The 24,382-nt window shown below is 34.4% G+C and overlaps 1 protein-coding gene across 1 annotated transcript in view; it reads left to right on the plus strand.

The window, feature by feature from the left end:
• Positions 1 to 24,382, plus strand: part of LOC129218411 (caskin-1-like) — a gene marked incomplete in the record, with an annotated part of 129,453 nt that overhangs the window by 93,213 nt on the left and 11,858 nt on the right.

Raw genomic sequence — 24,382 nt, forward strand, 5'->3', positions numbered from 1 at the left:
GTAAATTGAGGCAGTGAGAAATTAAGGTGGCGATTCTCGAAAAAAATGTCCCGTGCATAACGCTAAGTTTTTCATTCTTTCCAGCTTACCAAAGCCTTCAAAAAATAATGCTGTTGGTGAATAATACATGCTTTAATGTAATATCAAAGCATAACAGTTAATCCCATATTTAGTTAATAGCTAGTTGAATAAAATAAAAAACTTAGCGTTATGCACGGGACATTTTTTCGAGAATCACCCAATTGGGTTGTAAGTGAACTTTTAAAAAACTTTGAACAAAATGCGTGAGAAGTTCAAACTCGAGGTAGGTTTTCATTGATTTTTTTTTTAATTTTAATTATACTGTTTACCAGCACCTACCCTAGTATCTTCTACCCCCAAAACAGGTGAAGAGTTTCTCCTACCCTTTGTACTAGTTATCTCAAAATTTTTAATTTTAGTATTTCAGTTCTCCCAAGCACGTGTGATCGCATTGTAAACGAATCACTTGCCTCAAGTCTATCAGTTTATCTGTCGGGTATAATTACAGCAGTAATACGTTCACAAAATAAATGTTTCTCCTAAACTTTGGACAAGTAATTGATATGCATGAATCTTCATATTTTTTTAAAGAAATGAATAGTGATTTAGTTTAATCTTGCGAAATACCTTGTCTTTGTAGCTCGAGCTTTAAGATCACGATGTTCTAACCCGAACTGAATTGCTGCTACTCAGACAAGGGATTAAGGAAAACTATTAAATTTTCATTGCTTCACGTTAAAATGTTACATCGTTATTTATTCAGAAATTGGTGTCGAAAAAAAAAACAATGAACGCAGATCCAAAGTTATTCCGCCGCCGGGGAGTAACATACTGTCGCCTAGCTGAGCGCCTGGAATGTTGGCTTTTTTTGCAGTAGAATCGTTGTGGTTAAAAAAGTACATTTACAGCATGAGAAACTAGTAGCGATGTGAGAGTTGATGAGAAAGAAGTCATCGAAGTTGAATTCATTTTTTCCTTTTTTAGTGATAAAAAGCAATTTCAAACTTCGTTTACGATTTCGTAATAACAAAATGAGATTGTCAAGATAAATAATCACTTTTGATTTTCTTTCTTTTTCCGTATTTTCTCATGTTATCTCGAATAAATAAATAAATAAATATACAGTCGCGCCGCTTTAAAGCAAATTTATGGCCGTAACGAAATAGCATAAATTTCCTTTACGCTGGAATGTACATTATTTAACTTTTTACAACGAAATCACGGCTATAGCGAAACTTTTATTTGGTCCCTTCGTTGACTTCGCTATAAACGGGAGTGACTGTATTTATATTTTGTTTGTGTTCCGGTTCGCAAGATTCATTTTAATACAAGATGCGGCTCTTGGGTGACGAAATTTGGGCACCATTGTATTTATCTTTGATTCATTTGTGTTTTTTTAGCCTACTTTCCCAGTAAAGGTCAGAAAAAGAAAAAAAGCATGAAAGAAGGCTTAATGCATCTTAAAAATATCGCAAAAAACAAAAAAAAGTCAAAAATAAATAAAATAATTAAATAAATATTGAAAAATTAAAAATTGGAAAGAAGGGTATTGAGATGGGGAAAAATGTCTGTCGGTCTGTCGGTCTCTGTCTGTCTGTCTGTCCCCTCCTAATAACTTTTGAATGAATCGTCCGATTCGAACAAACTTTTTTTTGTTCGAAAGATCTCGGCGAGGACACCTCATTCCCATATTTCACTTTTTGATTTGAACTATTTTTTGTTCAATTTTGAACAGTTCAAAAAAACTTAACATTAGCGCCTACGGGGAAATTCAAGGCAATTCCGAACTGTGAGGCGAATTTGCTTCAAACAAACTTTGTAGGAAAAAGCGTTTGATGAAAAACTTGTATATAAAATATCTTTTTGATTTGAACAATTTTCCGTTCAATTTTGAACAGTTCAAATCCCTTAACATTAGCGCCTACGGGGAAACTGAATGTCAATGTAGATTCCGTACTTGAAGGCGGATTTACTTCAAACAAATTTTGTTGGAAATAGCTCTTGACGCCAACCACCAGACTTCGACCCTGAGAATTTAGGGGCATTTGACTCCGACTCCTTTGCCCGACAATTAATCGGACTTCGACTCCCCGACTTCGACTCTGACTTCGTAGCCTTGGCAAAAATTTATACACGGAGGACAAATGACTGACTCCGATTCTTAGATATTCGACTCCGACTCCTTTATCTCAAAATGAGATTGACTCCGACTACGCAGCTATGGTTTTGACTAGGAATAATTATTGTTGATCTGACTTGTTTTTATTTTTACGCTAAAGTTTTAATTTAGGTATTCAGTTTTCGGCGAATAAACTCGAAGTCATTTATGTTTCTACATAAAGATATGCGCAGACGATTTTTTTTTTTTTTTTTTTTGACAATGAAAATTATTTCTTTAAGTTGACATTTTATTGTTTTTATTTATTTTGGTAAGTGCATTAATTCATTTAAAAAATTGTTTTGGGCTACAGGGGAAAAAGAAACGATATTTTTATTATTTTGATATGATGTATTTATTTTAATGAGCTTATGAATTTTAATTATAATTTTTTCGTTTTGAAAGCTGTTAAAGATTTTTTTATTGGAAAAAAGTGTATTAGCTGCTTTGTTTAAAAATTGCTGCTTTTTTTTTTTTTTCTTTTTACGCATCGATTTTTTTTAGATGAGTGAGGAATATTTTATTCCTAGAAATCAGCTTAAAGTATTTTGAAAATATGTTTGAAAAAATTCGCTATTTTAGCTATTTTTGAGTATATTGATCAGGTACTAGAAAGTAGTATGGGTATACGGGAAAGTAGGCTCGTCTAGTTCTAGACAGAACTTCTTGTTTAAAAACAATTTTTAATTGTTAATTGATAACTTTAACATTCATTCTTCTTATTTTACTCCAGCAGTCAAAAATGTCATACCTTTTTGTAAGAAGTATTCACTTCACACACGCACACACTCATTAAAAAATGGGGGGCGGGGGGGGGGGCAGAGAAGAAACTTACTTGTTAAAAACTTCAAATATATATTGCAATTTTTTTAGATGAAATAAAAATATTTTTGAAATGAATCTTAAATACATAGGGGAGGGTGGCCCGAAGCGGGTATGTTTTCGAAAAACGCTCGAAAATTGTAGTTTTTGGATTTTTATCGCAACAATTTCGGTTTTATTTCCTAACAGGGTTCTTGAACTTCAAAATAAAAAGTGATTTTTTAATTATTTCAAACCTAATATTAATTTATTAACAACTATTACAAACACTCGAAAAACCCACTTTGCCCTGCCAATGAGTCCAAAGCAGGTAAGCTTAGCTAATTAATTTGGTACATTTGCCAATCAAATATGAAATTATAAATGATTAAAATAGTTGACTAGCTACCTGTCTTTATAAAAAATATATATAAAACAGTTGTACTTATCCAGCTTAAAGTCAGCACATTTGTTTATAAAACATAAAAAAAATAACTGATTAAATTAATGGACTAATTAATTGCCATCCCTAAAAAATAACTTTTTAAAGTTATACTTACCCTATTAAAAAAGAAAATCTAAGTCAGCACACTAGTCAAGAAATTATAAATAAATATATGATTAAATCCTATACCCGCTTTGGCCAAAGCCACGTTTTTTATTTCAATAATTATAATCCTAAATTTAAAAAAGAAAGAAGCGAGATTACTATCGTAGTTTGTAGGTGGATGGTGCCAGAATAACATAATATGATTGACTATCAAAAAAATAAGCTGGTTTTCGACTAATCACAAGTTAGAAAACATCTTTTTGTTTTTTTAATGTATTATTTTTTTAAAAATTTTAAGAATGGTTGCTCCATGCCCGCTTCGTTGCTGCTTCGTTGGGGCTGATTAAAATTCGGGAGTGTTCATGTAAACACGACATACGTATGCAACGCCGCTTACACACCATGGAGGGACATACGAAGTTCTAAGCGCTTTGGGAGACCTACCTGCTTAGGCCACCCTCCCCTATAGTCAGACCTAAACACTTATTACACATGATAAATTAGGAATTAAACTATATTTTTTTGTCTTCTTGTAAGTTGTTTTTAACAATTGATGTACTCTCCTCAAGACTCATGTTGTGTCAAGTCTGAAGACTTGTTAAATAAATGAGTGGTATTAAATAATATAACTCATGTAAATTAGTCGAGGATAATTTGCCAAATAGAAATTCTTGATTGTAAATTACGACATAATACATTTTTTTATTAATTATTTGGCAAAAAAAAAAAAAGAGATAGAAAAAAAAAATCCCTTAGAAAATTGTTACAATATTCCCTGCCTACAGTTGTAATCATTATTGCCCCTAAATATACTTGTCAAACGAATAGCTTGTTATTGAAAATAGTTGTTTATTTTCTCAAAAATACAATTTCTGATATTAAGGATATCATCTACTTTACAGTAGACGTGGACGTTCTTAGAATATATGCATGGTAATTGAATATGTTTGAACTTTTAAGAACTGTTTGTGCAGCCCCTTCCATTTCTTGCACTTTTGGACAAATCGTCGGTCTTTCACGGGACCCGGGACAGTTTCTTTACTTCTTCCTGGAAGAAACTGGTTTCGTTTTTTTCTGGAATATCCAAGTGGGGGGGGGGGGGCTTTGTAAAGCTGAAATAAAAACTAAGGTTAATTATTTTGATAAATTACTAGTACTAACATTGAACACTTATTTAAATCCCGTTTTGTTGTATGTAGCATAATTTAGTAATACAAAATAATTAATAATGAAACTAAATTTAAAACTGACGATTTTCACCTCAATATATTTGCTCAAAATAATTTCTGCCAAAATATGGCAGTTTGCTTTATGACCTTTCTCTTTTCCTTTTCGAAAATAGTTTTTAAAAAAACGAGTTAATTCCAAACAATCCTTTCACCACAAAACTTTGTTTATTAGACTGTCTCAGCCTCAGCCAACCCACAGTTTGGAAGCACTGATTTAGACGAAATATTTTCCTTTTTGAAAAATGAACGACAGAAAATATCGCCTTTTCAATTTATCAATGCTTCATCGTTTAAATTATAAACGTTCGCACTCCTCGCTTGCTAAGAAGCGACGATGTGTTTTGCCCCCTCCAGGGCCTTATCATGGCTGAAATCCATAAAAATGATTCCCCGACAACCCGATGATGAAGCATTGCTTAAAGATTCATTCAATATCCGGGAAACTTTTCGCCCGTCTCTTTGGACCGCAGTTTAATTTATTTTTCGCTGAATGCAGCAGCCCCGGAGTTAATGCGCCGGGGAATACATGCTGTCGCCTCGCGCGTGAACGCCTGGAATGTTGGCTTTCTTTCAATAGAAACGTTTGCGGTTGAAAAAGCACATTTACAGCATGAGAACCGAAGTTCTTTTGGGTGCAGGGCGAAATTAAAAGTAAAAGAAATGATGAGAAAGAAGATATCGAAGTTGGATTCGTGTTTGTTTTTCTTTTTCAATGGTAAAAAGTAACTTCCGCAATAACGAAATTTCGTTAATAATTTAGTATTAGTAAAATGATCTTGCGATACTGATAATAACAATTCTTAGTTTAATTTTTCCTCCTTTTCCGTGTTTTCCAATGTTATCAAAATTTTTAAAATATTCTAAAAATGTTTTGGTGTTCTGGCTAGAAATGGGAACAGTCAGTAAAAAAAAGGATATTTTTTTGGGAGGGGCCCGGGGAGAGAGAGAGTTTTTTTTCCAAAGGGGTTTATTCTTTACTCGGGGAAAAGTTTAAATATTGTTTTTTTTTTTTTTTTTCCAAATAAACATTGTTTAGAAACTTACAGTATTTACATTCCAATGCTGTTTTATTTTATTTTATTTTTTAATTAATTTTAAAAGTTTTCTGTGTTTAGTGTCCCACATGTAAAGCACTTTGTTAATTTAATTTAATGTTTTTAATTAAAAATAATAAGAAAGAAAACATCAAAGTTGGATTTATTCAAGTTTTTAAATTCATTTTTCAGCAATAAAAAGTGAAGTATTAACGAAACGTTGCTTACTGCCTAAGTTTTTCTGCAAATTCTTTCAAACTTCGTTTGCTATTGAACAAAATGTAAATAACGTTATTTCTATATTGAGAGTAAAATAATGTAAAGCAAAATTTATAAGTTACATAATGAGGTAGAAAACATCGGAGTTGGATTATGAAAGTTTCCTTTTCGTTTTGTGTAAGCAAACAGTTAATTATTAACTAATCGTTGCCTACTTGATGCTAAATTTGAGCATTACAAATTTATTTTGTTGTCATTTATTTATTTTGTGGAAAAATTGAGCATCTAAATCAGAATTTGAAAATTAGTGTGTACTTCAATGTGAAAACGACCCCTCACCAAAATGTTGTTTCAATATTTTATTCCTGAAATGTAGCGTTTAATTCCGTTTATTTATTGCTTTTTTTTTTTTTTTTTTTTTAAAAAAAGAAAGAGAAATAGCCTTTGTGTTTGCATTTATGCAGAATATTTTGATTTTTCATTCACTTTTGCTAATTCTAGTTTGTTTTTAGTTTCAACTTTTTTTTCCAATCTAAATCTTTATTGGTGGAAACGAGCACGCGCGCGCACACACACACACACACACACACACACACACACACACGAGATTCTCTGGAATCGAAGAGAATTCACTGGTGATTATTGGACTATCAATTTCAACCTGAGTTATGTGCTGTTTTCTGTATGTTTAGCGTGGAATTTCTATTTTTATAATCCATTTTATTGTATTATTATTTCTTCATTACAATATCAAACAGGTGAAATGTTGTATCGCTCCTTTTCTTATAACTTATTAAACAACGATATCAATAGGATTTTTTCGCCAAACCTAAGATTGGACGCATAAAAATCCCAAGATTTAGCCAGAAAACGATCAATGTAATTTCCTTTTTTTTTTTTTGTAATTGCTACTATCGTCTTCTCTCTATCTACTTTTCTGTAATTGATACTAGTACATTAGTGGTAATTTAAATTCCATTAAAAAAATATGATCGTGGAATCTAAAATTTACCTCTGAATAATCATTTTGTAAGGAAAATTTCGTTTTAAAACTGGTTTTAAAATCGTTCTACTGCTGCAAAAGAAGAAAGTCTTTAGTAAAATCTTGACTTGATACAGTTCTAGATAGTAATATAGGCAGAATATTTATAACACGGAGAGTAAAATTACATTCAGAATTAGAGCATGGAAGATTTTTTTTCTTTTTCTGCACAACGCAACTTTTTTATGTAGTCACAGCACGAGCAGTGAAACAACCTAGATTGTAGTTTGTTTTACTTAGGGGGGGGGGGGACAAAATAAAATAAATAGGTTTAAAAAAATTATATTAAACCGTTAAAATTTTCAACAAAAATCATTTTCATCAATAAAATAAAATAAACTCGAATTTCAAACAAAATCCCAAGAATAGAAGTTCTCTCTCAAAAATCCAAGATGGGGCGAGGGGAGAGGGCTTTGATAGCCCTTTTGTTAAATGCTTTAACTCTCTGTGCTCGACTGTTGGGGCTGCCTCGGCAACGTAATTATTGCTCGTACTCGTAACGCAACTATAGCTACGGGCGCTGCCATGCATAAGTTTTAACTCTTGACTTAATTTTGCAACCGCAATGTGAGCATACAGTAAAAGAAAGTTGAATGGCGAAGGTTAAAATGCCTTTTAATTTTTTGCAAAAATGTCGCTGACGCTAATTACTTGTTTATTTCGCCACAAAACAGTTAAGTGGTACTGAGCGATTTTTGCTTTAAAAACTGTATTTTTAATTTTCCACCCCTTATGTAAGCTTATTTCTGTTATAAGTATTAAGCTCGTTAGCCATCTATAAGCATACCAGCTCCTTTAAAGCATCTCACTAACAAACTTCTCCTGCAATAAGTCGTCGTTCAATGCTTGTTACTCTGAAACAAATACTTCTGCAAACAGTTTAATACTTCTCCTTTATTTCCCGAGATACCGAAAAGAAAATAATGCCCTTACATGTTTTACTTCTCAACAAGAAGCATTCAGGAGAAAAAGCGATGGTTTTTCTCGTTCTAAAACCCCTTGAGCTACCATTTTTCTTTCTTTAGCTTTCGCGTTTTCCCATCGTGTTTCTTCTTTGGAGTTGTAATTTGATAGAGCGAAAGAAAGAAACTGAACCATTTTTTTATGTATTGATCGGAATACGCCGGTTTGGAAACCGAAGGAAAATAAGACTGGGAGAAAAATATCGGTATGTCTTCATATCGCTTCTCCCCCGTTGCGTTTGAAATGTACTCTTCGCTTTGCGCCTGATTCAAAATTTATTACTTGTTCGCAGAATATTGCAAAATGAAAAAGTTCTCTGTGGGCCTTGTTAGAATGTTATGGGGAATCTGGATTGTTAATATTATTCATATGTTTCAAATTTGTAATTAGTGTTTTTATTATTATTAAAGTAACAATATATCAATAGCTTATTTCAATGTAACTGAGCCATATTTCAAAATCTGGCTCTATTGCATTGCGTATTCTTTCCACGTTTAAAGATACAGTACCCCCCCCCCCCTATTTTTAAATTTTATTAATTTATGCTCTAAAAAAATTGTTCATTAATATCACAGATTAATAAAATAATTGCATTTATTTAAAGAATAAATCGTGAGCTGAACAACAAGAAGTTAACTGGTACAAACGGTACCGCTGAAATCTTCGGAATATTATGTAGTGTCCAGATTCATTAAAGAAAGAGATGAAAGAAATAAAAGCACATGAAGTAATAAACGTAAAATGATATTGAATAAATAAAAATAAGACAAGAAAGATTTAAGATTTGACCTAACACTTCGCAATCACACTAAGATTCATGGGATTACATGCCGAAGTTTAAACTAGGGCGACTGAGATACTAGCGCCGCATGCTCATTGTGCAATTTGGTCAATTGCGTTGTATATCTCTGCTTTAATATCGTGCATTGCTTGAGGAAATAGTTTGCATCTGTTCACTAACCTGTTCACTAATCAATATCTGTTCGGCTTTCTGGGCGATGAATTTCCAATACAATTGCTGTAGAAGATTCATACTTATTGACGGTTAGCGTGTACAGATATCTTTATACGCAGAAATTTAGCATTCATTTTGCACCAAATAGTTTTACTTGCAGAAAAAAATAAATAAAAAAAAAATTTTTAAACCGTTATATTAACATCACGTAGAACGTTTCATCTGTGTAAAACAATATATAACACGTTGTTTAAAGTTATTTTCAACGTTCTGTTGCTACAGTTTGCCCCCAGTTTCGCCAACATTTAAAATTTCCACCCCTCCCCTAAAATATATATCAAAAGGTGGAATTGCAAGTGAAAAACAAGAGGGGGGGGGATTTCGTGACGGGGGGGAGACGACGAAATTGGAGGAACACCGTTGTTTTAATCCGAATATCCGTAAACGTAGTATAAATTTTATTGCCTTTTATAATTGATTTTTTTCCTTTTTTAATAAAATAATCGTTACTTTAACTTCATTTTTGAAGTGATTAATGTTAACAAAATAATTGACAAAGTTTTGAAGAAAAGAATTAATATAATTTATTCTAAACGCAATTTAATTCCAGTGGCAATTCAGTACTTGAATGTATTCATTTAAAAACTTCAGATAAAATGATAAAATTTCGTAATAGATTGTGTTGGAAATTTTTTTCTCCCTAAAATTACGCAGATTGCCATGTGTAATCTATCCCCGTATAAAAATGATGGGGGCGCGCGCGCGCGCACACGCACTCCCCCCCCCCCCAAACATGCAAGAAGGTGTCGTGAGCTGGTTTAAAAAATGCACTAATTAATAGGCTATATTTATTCCTACCGTTTCAAGCACATATCGTTTAATATTTATTTTTTTGTTGAACAATATTTAAATTGAGTTAAAACATTAGAGCTCAACATTTTAATTAAAGCGAACTTTTACCAAAATCACCCCGCGACATTAATTTAGTTAATCCTAATTAATGTATCGCTTTCTTAGGAACTCTGCTATAAATTAGGTTGTAAAAATAAAGACTGAGAGAGAAAAAAAAGACTCCGTGTTAAAATCAAAACATCTCACAATGGTTCTTTCCATTTTTCACATGGCGACGCACCGTGGTAACAAATGTCCCTGTAATTTAGCTCCTAATTGATTTTTCCTTTTTTTTCCTTTTGCATATTTCGGGTTATGTTTGTTCGTGTTTTTTTTTTTTTTATATTTTTTTTATCGCGTTATTCGTGCGATGTTTCTAGGGCGAAGAAATATTGACTGCTTCCCTCTTTCACTTCACTTCACTGCGTGCTTAGAATCGAAAATGCTTTGGGCGTTAGCGGCCATTTTGGTTTCATTAATGTTCGTGCTTTTTTCCCCCTCGCTCTTAATTCGAGTTGTAGGTAATCCTTCGTTTTTAGGCGTCTACACTTTCGTTGTTGTTTTTGATAGGTGTATGAATAATTAAAGGCTGTACACTAAAACTTGATTCACTTTACTTGTTGGCAGTTATTGATCTGTCGGGTGAATGATGGTATTGTTCGATAGGGTAGAAAGATAAAAGGCATTATTGTTTTCATGTTTTACTTCGTATTGATTTCTTTAATATTTGAAATAAAACGCGTCTTCTTATTATGTTCGTAAAGCTATAAAACCGAGAACATAGCATCAACAGCAATAATCTTGTAGAGGCCCTGATTTCTCAGTGAACTAATGGTGTGGATAGAGCGTTTCGAAATTCAAATACGGAAGAGCTAACGTAATAATCGTGTTCAAACTAGCAGTAATCGCTGTTCAAAATAAATGATCTGTGATTCATCCATTTCCAGTTGAACCGATATGCAACAAACTGGTTTGTGCTACATAATGATCATACGCTTTTCTAGAGTTGAAATATTAGATATTTTTAGTAAATGTCTGAATGTGTTTAGGCAAAACATTTTGTAGCAAATCTACAGTCAAATTTTTGTGGTACTTATCCTCCATTTACTGCATGTTTTTTTTTTCTTCAAGACTTTTGGTTAGATCTTTACTCTTAATGAGTAAAATTTTAATCATGATTTGTATACAGTTAATGAACTTGTACTCGTATGCATTTGATAAAAAACAATTATGAAGTGTTTTTAGCAATTAAACTCTCTCAGAAATAGAACACTCACTTTTGAGGACTCCTCAATAATAAAACGAATTTCGTCATTTACGATTTTTGTTTTCCTCTCTGGGTCAGAAACTCATGCTCAAATCACAAGAAATTGTCGTCAATTTGACAAAAGGTTAACTTGGAGTATTAAAAAAAATATATATATATATCCTCAAATACGACTTAAATTTCGTAAGATTTGAGCATGCTTTTCTGAGTGCGCAATTTAAGCAACTCTAATCCGAATATTTTCTTATGTACGGGATTGCATGCTGTTCACCGATCGAAAAATGGCAGATAAAGAGCACTTGCTTAAAAAACTCACCATAACTGTGAATCATTGATAAACTGAAGGAAATAAAATCATTTGTACACTCTCAGAAATGCATGTTACACAGCTCAAATAAATTTTTTTACAAATTTTCTTTATCCGTGCAAAACTTTACAAACACCCGGTGTTTTCTTTTAAAGTCCAGTTTTATTATAAAATCAAATATTTTATCAACAGAGGGCACGTTTTTTTCTGTTAAACCTTTCCCTTCAAGTCCGAGTTGCGGATGGAGCCCCCCCCCCCCCCAGGAGCCTTGGTTTACATCCACATTGCTATTCCTAGCATAGTGTTTTATACACATGTCAGGGTTGTTATACCCTACCACATTGAGTTAAATTCTTGTTCCGCTAGTATTTCGAGTAAATGTACTTCTAAAAAATAAAAGTAGAAGAATATTCTCTTTCACGAAAAACAGATAAAAAGCCCTTAATGGAAAAAATAGGGGGAAAGCCTCATTCCGAGACGCTCCTATAAGGAAAATTTTAAAATGCAGCATTTGATTCCGCAACGGAGATTTCCACCTGCAGAAAGAAGAAGGAATGCCTTTCGAAATGGAGATAAGAATATTCTAAGTTTATTATTTTTTTAGTCTGGCTTCCCTTTTTCTTCTTCTTTCAGTATCTTCGAAACTCTTTTCTTCATCAGTTTGTGACTAGTTTGTTATCAGTATTTTGACGGAATTTTTATGTTCTTCTAAGTTTTTCTTTTTTCTTTTTCTTCCCCCGGAACATAATGGAACGGTCGAACGTAATGGAATGCGGTTTTGAAAGGATTTGGGTGTTTTGAAGTATTGCTTGCTTTTTTTTTTCTTTTCATTTGTTGTTTTCAAGTTAATTATTAGTTGCGTACTTATTTCTTGCTGTGTCACCCTTTTGGTCAAATTTCGATGAAATATTGCTTTACAGTGTTAAATTCTCTTAAAACTTAATTCAATGTAGGTAAGAATTGACGCAATAAAATGTTACATTTGTAGTAATATATTTTTTTTTAGAAATGCTGTTTAACTTTGGAATGATTAGTGTTCGTTTTTGTTGCGTAGTTACAATTAATATTTCGACAATTTTGGTGCAAATTCGCTCCTTTGTCGTTTAACCCTTTAGTACTAGGAGCGTACATGTTATATGCCATGTTATTGTTGTTATTTTTTATGCGAAAGATATTTGAGTGATTAAGCTTCACTCTAGAGAGGCAACGTCGATGGTGAAATATCGATTTTGTAAACTTCGATGTTCAATAACAAATGCTTCGATAGGGAAATTGAATTCACAGCCTGTATTTATTAATTTGGAATTAATCGAGGATTTTATACGGAAGGCTACGCAGACCCTAATCGCAGCATTACGACGCTGCTAGGTCAGGTTTGCTCCAACTATAGGTGTGAGTATATTTTGCTTACGCTGCGGGTTCTGAGGGCTAACTTTTCTCCTGTACGTCTTCAGACAACTTCCCAATACGATAGATGTCGCGATTATCGATTTTTGAAGTACGTAGTTACTATCGTAACTATTTCTATGAACCTAGTCATCCCTCCTCCCTCTTTTTCATATTCCTTGGTTCAACACAGATACCGAAAAAACATCGAACACGAACTATCGCTGTTAGAAGAATGTTGACCGTAATACGGCGATGGTAAAGACATCAATATTTCGAAAGCATCTCCGTCCCTAGTGCATGGGAACTCGAATTGCATTCTGGTGCTGAAAGACGGTGAGCAGATGGCAGCTGATGCTTTGAAAAGAGATAGATTTAAAAGGCCAGCGGCTTTGCATTTCAAACTTGAAGCATTCAGTATGTCAGTCAGAGAAATGTTTATTGCCCCCAGATAAACGTAGTCGGACCTCCATATATCGAAGTAGCCGGAAAAAAATTCGATATATAGAAATTTCGATATATAGAGATCTTATTTTATCCTAAAAATCTCCTACAACATTAAAATTAAAGCTAATTTTCGTGTATGAAACCTAATTTCTAATTCATACGAGCATCGGATTAATTGAAAGTTAATTAAAAAAATAACAGAAATTACATTTTTGCGCCTTCGTACATCTTCATTCTTTGTCAATTCAACTTGATCCGCAACATTAAAGGATTTTCGTTTTGACAAATCGAGAGAAAAGTAAAAAATTAATCTACTTAACTTGAATGATTTTTACTACAGCTAAAACGACTAGGAACGATATTTAATAGACAAAAGGGATGACTAGAAACTGATTTTACAATGTTAATGGTTACAACTAAGATATTTGAAATAAACTTGAGGGAATTTAAGAATTCTAGAACGAAACAACGACCTATCTATACACCCTTCAACCCCAGATTCCTTATGAGTTTCGTAGCAACCTTTAGTGAACATAATTTTCTCCCCTAACCTTCATTTTTCACGAGACAAACAGTCTAAAGAGGGAAAAAAATCTACGAATGTCTCGAAAAAAAAAATCGATATATAGAAATGTTTTCGATATATAGAAACAATTTTTCTATGCAATGAACATAGAAATTTGCTGGGATTTCGATATATAGAAAATTTCGATATGTGGAAGTTCGATATATGGAGGTTCGACTGTATTTCACACATTGAAAGTTCGAGATACGTCTCAAAAATTTTGTCAAGCATATTCTTAGGCTTTTGAACCAAAGTTTTACATCATATTAAGGGGGGGGGGGGAGCGACAACTGGGATTTGTAAGCATTACATTTGAATGTTAGTATCATTAGTATTATCATTATGATTATTATGTTTTTTTAAAAATACAAAATGTTAAAAATCAAAATAATACACATATCTTCTCTCCCTGCAATCTTCCATTTCAGCCTTAGAAAGTTAGTTTTTTTTTATGCAATGAACCACTGTATGATGTTCGTATACTTCACGCCGACAAAATGAATTTCACTCCTGATAAAAAGGCTAAGAAATATTTTCACGCCTTGGAAAAATAATCACCACAGTGCATGCTACCATACCTTCTCTGATGTGAAGGAGATTAAGCAAATTTGAACGAGTCACATTTCTAGTTGAAAATCCAAAAAATAAAAACTTCAAACACTGTTCTGTTCATTGTTTGATTTGTTTAACGTAAAACTTTTTATGCGAGGGCTTTGAAATTCCTATCTGCAACCTTGTGCTACGGAAGTGACGTAGTTGTTTTTAATTGTTGCCAAAAACAATGAAAAATAATAGAATTTTTCGAAACATTTAGACCTACGTACGTTTTCAAAATGAAATGAATTTAATTTTTCCAAGTTTCAAAAAAATCTTCTTACTTCTTCCTAGCCTCATACGAAAAGATAGTCGTGGCCCCATTTATCACCCACAATTACTAGTGAATTACTCGGCACTTTGCCCCGTTTGCTATTGGAACTGCTTAACCTTTGTCCGCCAAGCCATCCTAATTTATCGAGGTCGTTCCAACCCTTTTCGGTATTCAAATCCTTCTTCCCCGGGACTATTGCCCAATCGAATCGATCCGCTCAATTAATGGGGAAACAATGAAGAGGGCGCTGCCTGGCGGGACCTTGACCCTCGCCGATCGATCCCTCCCGACCGAGCATTCATCAAGAGCCTCAATCATTAGTTTCTCGTCTTAAGATGCTTCGCATTTTGTATGAACTCTCTGCTCCAAGTTTGAATTTAATGAATCAACTTTCATTAGCTCTTGAATTTTCCGCTCTCTTAACTAACACTGTCTTGGCGGAAAATTGAACGAATGAAAAGATTTCGCGTAACTATTGTAGAGTGCCCTCATATGGTGCTTATAGTATATCTAATTTTATAATAAAACAGCATTCACAATGCTGTTTTATTATAACATACCGAATACATTTTGTGATGCTTCGTTGAAGACATACTTGTCCATACAGTGGGTGAAAGGGGGAAAACTTTTCTCTCTTTCATTGTAAAATTTAGTTGTGTTTTAAAAACACAACGTATGGAACTGGTATTTATTTGTGTTCAAATATTTTGTTCCGGGCTACGATGACTGGGAGGGGGGGAGGGGATTTTTACAGTACAAGCCTTGCTAGATTTTCATCTCGAGTGAAAGGAAAACGTTTTACCTCCTTCGTTTTCAAAGCAACTTATTTTTCTCCTCGTTTCTCAAACCAACGGTTGCTACAGCTAACCTTCTTGGTCAAAGCAGCCTCCATGATGCTTCATCGTCGTTTCTTAAAGAGCCTTTGTGACCATTTATTTCCACTTTTCTTACAGTAGCTTCTGGGACAATCATCTCAACTTTCATCAAATTAGTAGTTGAAACTCAACCATCATCATCTTCCTTCTCGGTAAAGCTTGATGGCGGGGGAACTGGAAGCGAGAACGGACCTCTTCATTTTTTAAGAAGTAGAATCAGCGAGAACACTCAAGCAGTCAAATCTCGCTTTCTCGCTGATTCCACCTATTTCAAAATGAATTGGTTCGTTTCCGCTTCGAGTTCACGCACCATCTCTCCGTGGTCAAGCTTTACTACAGCCTGTTGCAAGCCAAGGCTTTTTACGCTGACTCTATCCATAGCAAATTCCTTTCATTTATCTTTGCTATGAGTCTTTTTCGATCGAGTCAAGCCATCCTTCGTTTTCTATCTTCTATTCAATTTACCACCTGGCAATCGCACGCGGCCCCCACGGCCATAAGGGCCCAGAAGAGGATTCAAAAATTCACATGATAAAAGTTTTACATAGTTCTATGATACACAAAGGGCTCCCCCAAAATGCATTCTGACGGGCCCCAAAACCTGTACATCCGCCAACACTTTCACCGTTTCACTGGATTAGTAAACATGAACTCTATTACCAGGTATGTATTGTATTTTCAGGGAACTAACTACTCAATATAATCGTTTTCTAACAGGTTCAAAAACACATCACTTCCTCGTTTCTCGAATTGACTTAAATTTTTAGACGTTTTTATAACCACTGGATTAGAAGTCAAATTTTGTGTTCTAGCTGTGTGTATGTAAGTTGAGGTTTCAAGAATGGAACCAGTATCGTAACTAGGGGGTGGCAGGAGTGACTCTCGCCAGGGGGCGGCATTCCAACTGATTTTTTTAAAAAAAATTAGGTTTTTTTTTTGATCATAGAATTCGAAAAACGCTTTAAAGAAAATAGTAATTAAAAAAATAAATCGTAAGAAAAATAGCTAGAACTACATACGTAATATCTACTGAGAAGAAAATTTGGGCGTCATTGAAAACAATTCTAAAAAAGAAAATAAGAAAAAAATTACAATGCTGCCTCCTATTTGTCAAATCAACAAATCAAAATGTTCCAAAAAAAAAAATTTTTTTTTTTTGGTCACAATGGCTTTTGTTAACTTCCCATGTGGGTAACCCTGAGGGAGGAAGCGCAATTTCTTTAATTCGCCAGGAGCGCTAGACCCCATAGTTACGCTACTGAATGGGACAGACTCAAAATGTTAGCTTTCTCCAGGCAAATTCGACCTTCCCGGGCCCTTCATATAGCCAACCATATAGCATCTAACACAGATTTGAACTCTTTCAAATTCAACATGAATTTCTCTTTGCCAAGAAATAACTTGAGATGATTAATCGATACCTTTTAAAGATGATAAATCGATGCATCTCTCTCAGAGCACCTTGCGTGATACGTAATCATTAGACAGTTTTAATTTCCTCCACTAAATTAATGTTTGCTATGTTCGGTACTTTATGCCGGCTACGTAATTTCGAGTTGCCCGTTTTAGGGCTATTACGGTTGGCAGTTTCGAGCACTTGAGGGATGGCTGTCATTAGAGGTAGTGTGAAGATGAGGAGCAGGAATAAGCGATTAAGCGATAGGCTCATATTTCACATTCATAAATTTTGGCTTCTATCTTCACTTTTTAGTGATAAACCTCATGATGCAGTGTTTATGATTCGCTTAATATTTTCGAACATGAAATAACGAATAGAGCTCCACGCATAGCAGGATTTTAAAACCAGCTTGCGAACGCTCTGGGCATTATTAATGTTAAAGTTGAATAAAACATTACCTTTGTGCCTGAAAAGTAAAAATAAGAAATTACAACGTATAAGTTGCACAAAATTGCAGATTACTGCAGACATGTTTTTCAGGGTTTCAAGGAACCCACTTTTCAGTGCAAAATAAGTGAGTTTATGGTTGAAAACTTTTCATCCATAAGCTCACTTATTTTGCATTGAAAACCAACCCCTTGCAACCCCGAAAAGTGTCTGCAAGTAATCCGCAATTTATGCGTTGTGATTTCTTATTTTTTACTATTGTTTATGTTGTAATCCTTGATGCTGCTGTGTACCCCCTGCTGTCGATTGCACATCATTTTAGGAAGCGGAATTGAAAAGTTTAACATGATTAATTTTGCAAATATTAATGATGATAATAATAATAAGAATGCGATCGTTATCTTTTTCGAGTATGATGTGTTGTAAATTTTTCTTCGTACTGTAAGCACTCCATTTTACAGTAATATTTACTTTAAATTTTTCCTGAATTTTTAATTTGCAGCCAGTGACCAATTAACCATGTCGCAAACGTCGTAATTACCAGGGGCTTCCACGACGTGAGAAGTCCCAAAGGGCATGTGAAAATATTTTACGCAGCTCTATTCATCTCTAAAGGGCCCCTAAAAATACTATACGACGAGGCCCCAAACCTATTAATCCGCCATTGCGTGAGGCACGTTAACATCTTCAAAATAGAGAAATTTTGATAGCTACTGTCTGACCACGGATTGTATGGAAAAACAAACATCCGTTTTACAGCCGGAAATGGACAAATCTATTATTTTTTAGCGATGTCAGCTTTTGCAGAAGCAGTCTCATTCAAATGAGCGGAATACGCGCATCAAATTTTTACTTTTCCCTCTCATTCAGATAGATTCGTCTCATCTGGACGTTTGAAAATTCCATGCAATCCGTGGTCGGACAGTAATTTCCTATTGCGATGCTTTCAACAGAATAACTTCATTTGTAAGATAACTTGCATACTCGAGGTTCTCTTCTTCTTACTCTAGGATTTCCAACGCTGATTTTCTTTAGCAAAACAAAGAGTTGTTGCAAAGGTAACCCATGGCCTTCTGTGAAATGATAAAACAAAACGTCGACTTAGTCCCATCGCGCTTGGTCTTATATCCCGTCCAAATGATAAGCCAGGCAGTCAGTATTGAAAGGCTGTAACAATGTAAATATATGCTTGACGTTACAACATAAGTATGAACATGTACATGATATACATAATTTCTTAAATTTATTCAAACCAGTGGTAGATTTACCATGTCGAAACTGCGAGGGACCCTCACGACCACAAGAATCCTGAAGGGGATACAAAAATGTACGTGTTAAATGTTAACATAGTTCTGCTGTAGACAACCCCCCCCCCCCCCCCAAATTCACTGAGACGGGGGCCCCAAATCCTGATCTGAATATGACACGTGGAGTTCAAGCATTTCAATTTCGATTGTTCTTTTAATGTGCATTTATAACTGTTTTTAGCTATGTTCCAAAAAAATAGTTCTGTATTATGTCTGAAAATTTTGAAGAATTATCTTTCTTAAGTTTTAAACGTTAAAATTTAGCGAAGTCATCACAAGAGGAGGAATACAATGAAACTTCCAGTTGTATCTTTATAAGGTGTACTCTCGCAAATTAACTACAAGGTTGTTTAAAGTTTGTGGAAAAATTTTAGAAAGCTTTATAATTTTTTTTTCAAATAAATCTGGATAAATAACGGCTAAGAAGAAATTTTTAAAAGAGAAACCCTCCTGTGGTCAGGGGAAAAACTGGAAAGAGAGAAAGAAAGAATCTCTCGCTCACGAACCTTGACCCAAAACACACTCGAAGTACGTGATGTTGCATAAGTTCGGCCATTCGCGTGCACTGTACCATTAGCATTCCTATCAGCTTAACTCGGAAAAAATTCCCCGTTCTCCCTTTTCCGGAAGGTGTTCCCAGCTGTGGAGATTTAGGGATGATGAATCGGCGGTGCACCCCACTAAGCACAGCATCCACCTCGTTTTGCGTGAGACGTAATCGTTAGATACTTTTAATTTCCTTTACCAAACATTCGATAGTTCGTGTGGCCATTGCAATTTCTAGGAGCTTCCTATGATCGTCGTGGATAACAATTTAGTTTTGGAGTAAGCTCTAGTTGAAGTGAAATTGTGACAAGCTCTGACAGTGCTTAAGTAATCATTTCTTCAGAAATATTTTCAGACCTTTAAAAGTTCCTACATTTCCCCAAAAAGCGAATCCATTTTTGCATTAAAAATTTCAAATTTATTTTGTTTGGTGGAAGTATTTTGATAACGGAATTGAATTCATAAATGAATGATCCCTGATCTTAAAAGAAAAACTCGAGCTGAAAAGGCTTAGTTCAGGAAAAAAAAAACCCTTACTTTTTTTCCTTTTTGTATAAAAATTAGAATCTAGTTAAAATTAATTTTTTTCAGGTTCTTAATAATAAGACTATAACAAAATAAAATAAATAGCCTTTTTTAATAAAAACTTGTTTGTGCTCTTTGTTTAGAAAAAAAATCATTTATTTGTTTATTATTATTATTATTTTAAAGGAATCTCTTATTTTTTTTTTCTGCAAAAGATTTAAGTTGAAAAAGAATTTCAATTTTTAAATAGATTTTCTTTTGTTGGTCAAAAAAAAAAAAGTATAGTTGGGGCAAACCTAACCTGGTAACGTCGCTATGCTATAATTAGGATCTGCGTAGCCTTCACAATGCTTCCAGGTTAGATTTACCTCAACTGTTGAAAATGCCTCAATGTTATTAGTTTATTGAGTTGAAACAAGTGAGAAAAATAATCTATAGTTGGGGAAAACCTAACCTGACAGCGTCACAACGCCATAATTAGGATCTGCCTAACCCTCACAATATTGCCAGGTTAGGTTTGCTTCAACTATAGTTATTAAATAAAGAACTCAGTAAGTGAAGAAAATATTCCAATATCTGTGGAAGAGTTGAAGCCTAAGACCCAAGTTGAACCTCTAATGTTTAAAAGGAAAAAATATACCCGTGTTCCTCTCCCTATTTTATGCCTGTGCTTAGAACTGACATTGTAATGAGATTCCTAATAAGACACACAATGCTTTCGTGAATAATTCAGGGAATATTTCAGGGTAGATCTGATTGTTTGTTCTTACTTTTATATGCAAGCATTTTTGAAATTCTATGGGTATTACTCAGCGAATCTACCGGCTTCCGATGCCGTTAAAACCAAAGAATAGAATGCAGTCTATTCAAACAAACAAAACGGTACTCAGGAAATTTCCCAAATTATAATGGTTCATTTAATCGTTTCGCTGCACAATTTACCTGAACCATCAATGCCTTGCGGCGAATGGAAATGAAACTTTTATACTTGGTTAATAAACTACTTACAGTGAACCATTTCCCTTTGGCGCTAACGCCGCTGCTCATATCGATCATTCTTTTACTTCCTTGGCGACCATGGGAGAATCGATTTGGCGATCCTTGTGATGGATGAGTGCCAGGCTCTTGCATTTCTTTCTTTTCTTTCTCATCTTCTTCTGAATTTCTATTTGCTGTACTGATGAAAAATATGAAACACTGCGAAGGGAGTCGTGAAAAATAGGAGAATCTTTCAACGTTAAGTGGAAAGCCTTAGTTAAAGTGAGCCATCGCGGTTCTTGCTTGTGGCTACGCTGCTACTATATTTGGCTATTTATTTCCTCGCAGTGCATCTGATTTGCATTTTAAGTTGCATTAGTTGAATTGTTCTGAAAAGGTAAACGACTTTTAACAATAATATTCAAGAAAAATTGCACCCAGTGGTCCGGTGCGCTCCGAATTAATTTTTTGGGGGAAGGAAGGGAGGAGTCCTCTAAACACCGAATGACAACAGTTTCGAACAAACGTCAATGGTCCCGTGAAAATGCCCATCAGAGTACGGACATCAGTCACGAAAAATTATCATTTGTATGAGGATAATACTACCCCAAGATTTTCTTGTTGAATTAGAGTTCGTTTTGCGGGAATATGCTTCTAAAATTCATGTATATATTTATTGTGAAGAAGTAGAGGGAGACATGGATAAATTAACATAAAATCGCAAATTTAAAAGTAAATATTCTAAACAGTGTTCAGTTTTTGAAGGGACAGCTTCTTGCGATCAAGATGGATTTTGAATGATCAGTTTTTTGCTACCGTATGATAAGTCACACGGTGAACGTTCAGTTAAGAGATCATGTCGTTCATAAATGGTTGATTTAGAACCATTAATGGCCCGAAAAAAAACGACTTTAATTCTTGTCCACTTTTTCGTTTTCTCACGATCCAAAAATGACATACCAGTAAAACAGTTAAGTTACCGGATCGAGTTCAGCCTTGTCTTTATAAAGCCTTTCCCTGCATGTTAAACATTACCGAAACATATTATCAAATTATCATGCCGTGGCGCGAGTTTCATTGTTGAAACGCGCGTTACTCGATCAACGGCTATTATTTATATGAGGATGAGAAATTTGCAACAAAAATTTATAATAGTTTGAAAATAATTTGCATGGGGACCTCTTTGTCTCTGTGGTAGGAGCCTCGCTTCATGTGCCGGAGATCGGCGATTGACTCCTACCACTGTCATGGGCGCTCTCTTAGTGCTGTAAAACTTTCTTGCGTTGTCGTATCTGCAAATTGAAAAAGAAGTTCAATCTGTCAAGGAGATGAAACCCAAAAGTTATACTTATCCAATTGAAATAGAAAATCTAAGTCAGCACATATGTCAAGAAATTATAAATAAATGCATGATTAAATCCTATACCCGCTTTGCCCAAAAGCACGTTTTTTATTTCAATAATTATAACCTTGAATTAATAATTGAAAAAAAAAAAACCGGAAAGACCATCGTAGTTTGTAGGTGGATGGTGTAAGAATAACGTAATATTATTGACAATCAAAAAAATAAGCTGGTCTTCGACGAATCACAAGTCACAATTTTTTTTTTTTTTTTAAAATTTTAAGCCTTGTTGCACCATGCCGCTTTACTGCTGCTCCTCTGGGACTGATTAAAACTCGGGGTGTTCGGGTAAATACGACATACGTATGCATCGCCGCTGACACACCATACGGGGGCATACGAAGGCCTACCCGCTTTGGACCACCCTCCCCTATTCTTTGTTTTATTTATATACATAGGTGGACACGTCAACGACAAATCATTTGTATGCAATTTTATTAAAAAAAAAAAAAACTTGTCGTTTTGCATTGTTATGCTGCACCTTACGAGACTTGAGTTTGGCAAATGCAATAAAGAAATACGAATAAATATGTATCTCAACGCATTATTACATGCTGGTTTATCGGATGGATTATTGCGAGGGTAGATTTTTGGCTTTTGTTGCTTACGACTTTCAATTCATCTGGAATAAATGAAAAACAATCTACAGAAATTGAAACATTGTTTGTGTTATATTGGAAAAGAATCACTCGAAACCTGACACATTTAGTTTGACTGCAAACCTGACTGAAGAGCACTCAGACACACCTTTCCAGTTTGCTTTCATGCCTACTAAATGTACTGTCGTACGCAGGTAAACGGCAGGATCTGCAGAAATTAGTTTTCGGGATATTTGAAGAAACGCGTTTTGGATTTAATGCTAACAATAGGAAAATGTTGGAATTAGACTTGTTTTTCAGCGGAAACCAAATAAGCAAGTACAATAAAACTAACGTACAATAGATGACAAAAAATGAAAAATTAGCAGTTATTGCCCTTTACCTACTCACAGCAGTATATGCTTTTCTTCTTTTTCATTTGCGCCATCAGATTTCCACAATTCTTTTTTATCAACATTTCCGTCCTCTATAGTGTACAATGTTCTTATTTCTATAGTTATGTCACTTGCATTATCCTTTCAAAATTCGAGGTAATTCAAGGACGTAATAGGCGGGGGCGGATACAAGGGGAGGGTCATGGGGGTCATGACCCGCTAAACTGAAATATTATGCATCCATAATTATTATATGTGATCATAACTTAATAATTGCACTCAAGATGGATAGATGTAGAAGATCATGCGAATATATTATTACACATTGTGTACAAATAATGATTGAAATGTAAGTGTTTTCTGTAATTTATTACTTTGTTGTTTAAGAATATTTGAAATACTTCTTTTCATTGCTTCTGAAATTAATTATTAAAGTTTATGCCCTACTAGGCGCCTTATTGCTGACTGATTTGATGCTTTTTATTGACGCCCAAGCAGTTCCAGAAATGTTTTGTACCCTAAACTCAATATTTTTCAGCATGACCCCTCCCCCCTCCCCCCTAAAATGTTACTCTGTATCCGCTTCTGATCCTAGGACAAACATGTCTTTACCAGCTCTAATTCGAACAAGCAACTTCAGAGATGCTTCTCATCTCATTGCAGGAAAACCGTTGAAATATATATTTTTTTATTGCTGACTATTGCTATTGTTTGAACTAAACTTAGCAGTGAATAGATAGATTTCAAAATACTTGTACGATTTTCCTTCACACTTTATCCAAACTATGGTTAGAGTGTTCAAATTTAGATGTTTTAACCTTGTTTCCCTCATATCTTCGGATCTTTGTTTCGAACACAGCGGAGAACTGTACTCGATTTTTCATGTCCCGTTTCATGCGTAAAATGGGAAGGTGTGAGAAATAGTATGTCCATATAATTAGATATTTTCTCGTTAATTGGTCTTTTGGATAATTGGATGATTCAGTTAATTGATATTTGCATAATTGGACAGTTCTGTTATTTAGAGTTTGGATAATACGCACGCTTTATTGCGAGAGAGTGAGGAGAGATCGTTCAAACGTAGTTGCAGTATTTTATTCATTAATTTTATTTTTAAAAATCTTGCTTTGCTATCTGTTAAAAAATCTACACACCCCTCGACGACGGCTTCGTATAAAACATTGTAAATTGGCTTCCCAGTTCTTTTTAAATAACCATTTGTCATCC

The sequence above is a fragment of the Uloborus diversus genome, chromosome 1 (assembly GCF_026930045.1).
Source record: "Uloborus diversus isolate 005 chromosome 1, Udiv.v.3.1, whole genome shotgun sequence".
Taxonomy (NCBI): Eukaryota; Metazoa; Arthropoda; class Arachnida; order Araneae; family Uloboridae; genus Uloborus; species Uloborus diversus.